At 35.3% G+C, this 3126-nt stretch overlaps 1 non-coding gene across 1 annotated transcript; it reads right to left on the bottom strand.

Annotated features, from left to right (window-relative positions):
• Window positions 1-413: 413 nt before the first annotated feature.
• On the bottom strand, window positions 414-485 carry TRNAT-CGU (transfer RNA threonine (anticodon CGU)). The gene has a single exon. It is a non-coding gene; the product is annotated as a tRNA-Thr (tRNA).
• Between the last annotated feature and the right edge of the window lie 2641 nt (window positions 486-3126).

Raw genomic sequence — 3126 nt, forward strand, 5'->3', positions numbered from 1 at the left:
TGGCCGCCATCTTGGTACTGCCAGTAAAAGACTCTACCATGACTGTTTGAATCACACGAACAATTTCAATAATAAATTCTATCTCATTTTGTGAACAACACATATAATGTTTTTTAAAGACGTATGGACAACGTATGTATCAAGATAAAATTTATATAGTAAGAAATATACGGTTATATTAATAATTAGTAAGTTTATATATAAATTCCTTACGATTTCCATTATGAAAATGTTTTGAGTATCATCAAATAATGTATGATTTTTTATATACAATTAAAAATTCAGTAATGAAGGAAGAATATTTATAAAAAATCTTGTTGCACAAGGCGGGAATTTAATAAAGTACTCACAAGTCATTACTACAACTTATCATCGTGAGAAAAAAAATGTAACCACAACAAAAAGAGAATTTTTGCCTCCTGTGAGGTTTGAACTCACGACCCCTGGTTTACGAGACCAGTGCTCTGCCACTGAGCTAAAGAGGCTGATGTTTTTCCTCTTTAGACCCGGGTATGATCAGGTGTAGACTACACCAACCTTAAAATTACAATGAATACCAAAATATTATGAATAAATATATATGTTAGAATTATCAATCAATTTAAAAAATTCAATTTTAAGTAATTTTATATCATCATTTATAATTAAAGGATTTCCTTACGACCAAATGATAGTCCTTGAAATGCATATTATTCACTTCATCGCAAAAGAACTGAAATATTTATATTAGTCAAATCAGAGTTTAAATTTATATTTAAATTTCTAACATTAAGCTTAAAATAATAATTATCTTTTAAGCCAAGTTTTTGCCAATGAAAAATCCGAATTTCTTGATAATTTTTATTCGCAAAAATTAATATACGAAAACGTAATCTTAGAAAAGTAAGGTTAATAATTCTATTACTGATCTTATACATTTATGTTAACTTTGAATCTACAGATGTACAACAAAGTATAAGAAGAATTAATTTATTGTTAATTTTACCTTTTGTAAGTATTTGCTTATGAAAACGTCAATTCGAATAAACAGTAACGGCTCATTAATCATTTGAAGGTGCACCAACGTGTTCATTTTGATTGTACAGTATAAACGTGTACCTAAGCAAGTCAATGGACTCGTAATAATTGGTATATCGTACGAATGATACAATAATTTACGTAATTCGTAGTTGCGTATCGTAGGAATATCGACGTTCATTATTTACTACTGATCGCGGCGAATGTTTCCAAAATGACAGTCGCAGTTCAGCCGCGGAATGATACGATTAGGAGTCATCGCCACCGCTCGCAAGATTACTATGGTCCAGAACGAAAATAACCTGCATATTGCGCACCGTGATAACTGAATCGACAGAATTACATTCGTTGTGATTACGCATAATGACTGTGCTTCTACACAATAAACATACGTCTCGATGAAATGGAATAACTCCAAGCCTAACAATTTATATTTCAACCGATTGAAATTAAAATTTTTTCTTAACTATTTCTTCTAATTAATCAATAACATGAGATCAATTTACTGTACAGATAATTAAAACTTCCATTTTAAAAAAACATCACATATTTGTAAAAGTACATCTTTGTCTTTCATTAACGCTGGATTTACGGAATGCTATAATATAAAGCACTCATTAACACGTTGACTGCCACGAAAAACATCATCGTTTTACGTAGCACTTACACCTTCGTAACAAAGATAAATAGGAATAATTATTAATTATTTGCTATCACAATTCTTACGTTACAATATTATCTAATTATTTACGTCATTGAATATTTTTATTCGACATCAATTGTCTTATGAATTATAATTGTTTTCAAGCTATTTTGAACCTCTGGTCATTAATGACCACTATGGCAGTCACCGTCTTAAAACAAGCCTTATTCAAAATACAACCAAAATGCTTTCTACTATGCTGATCAAAACAAAAGCAATTAACAAATCACTGCCCCCTCACGTAATTTACCAAAACAACCTTTATTCCGTTCCAATCAATAACACAAAAGTTGCATGTTTCATTAACGAACTTCTCAACCGTTTGCTTTTGTCCTCCGCAGTACGCGCGAGGTGGAAACGAATCGAATAGATCGTCTATTTATATTCAACACCCCTTGAATCACTAGGAAACATCTTTATGGGCCGAGAGTGTGTGCCGTAGGCCTGTCATATGCCGTTTCAAAAATAGTTCGACCCAGAAAATCCTGCATAACGCGAGACAGATGTCAATTGTCACTTCCCGTTTTGCGCGTCGATCACAATGAGATCCCTTCCTGAAAGGACACGTGCAAACTCCTCGTTCTCTAGCCGAGGCAGCCTCCTAGCCTTTCCCTCTCCCAGAAAAGGGCAGATGGCTGAGACCGTCTTAAAGATCCCTGACTCAAGGGGGGAAAGGGACCCTTTTCAGGTCCTACGTCGTACTCTTTGAGACCCTATAATAAAAGAGAACCAACGGAACGCGTACCCCGTGTGCCCATTGTGCGATTAAGCAGATGTTATTCACTGAATGCGCAATGTATAATATGAACCCGCTGACAAAGAGCATGATTTTTCTACTGCGCGCCGAGATTTTTGCATTTTCCCCGATCTTGCGCCAGCCACTGAACGGTAACAACGAGCTTGCGATGAAAATTCACCGTTACGACCCTTCGACGTCGAGGGTAGCTGCCTGCGGCCATTGAATACTCCGGAAGACGAGTTACGGTTTGAGAGTCAATAACAATATCCGAGGCGCGGGGCTTCGTGTTTATACGGGGTGCCGTGTAAGGGGTGTACCAGCGTGAAAAAAATTAACAGTCTCGTTTCTCATTATTAAATTGCAATGAACGTACTTCTTCGAAATTGTATTTCAAATTTTAAGCTGTATTACGGTTGTTAATAAATTCTGCGGTTAATGGACAATAGTGTGTAGGCGGTCTATCGCTGCGATGTTTAGGTTAGCTCCGGTAATTCAACGATAAATGGGAAGGAATGTTTATTGATTTTGAAAGCGAAATGAATTGCACATAGGTGGGGCCTAGAAGATCTATATTCGTGCGTGGTATAATACGTTTATCGCTTTTTTTTTTTTTAGTTATGGTGTGGGCAATTTGTAGTTTTACGTGAAATATACAATGAAAATTGCA

Source organism: Nomia melanderi, chromosome 12 (assembly GCF_051020985.1).
Source record: "Nomia melanderi isolate GNS246 chromosome 12, iyNomMela1, whole genome shotgun sequence".
In the NCBI taxonomy this organism is placed as follows: domain Eukaryota; kingdom Metazoa; phylum Arthropoda; class Insecta; order Hymenoptera; family Halictidae; genus Nomia; species Nomia melanderi.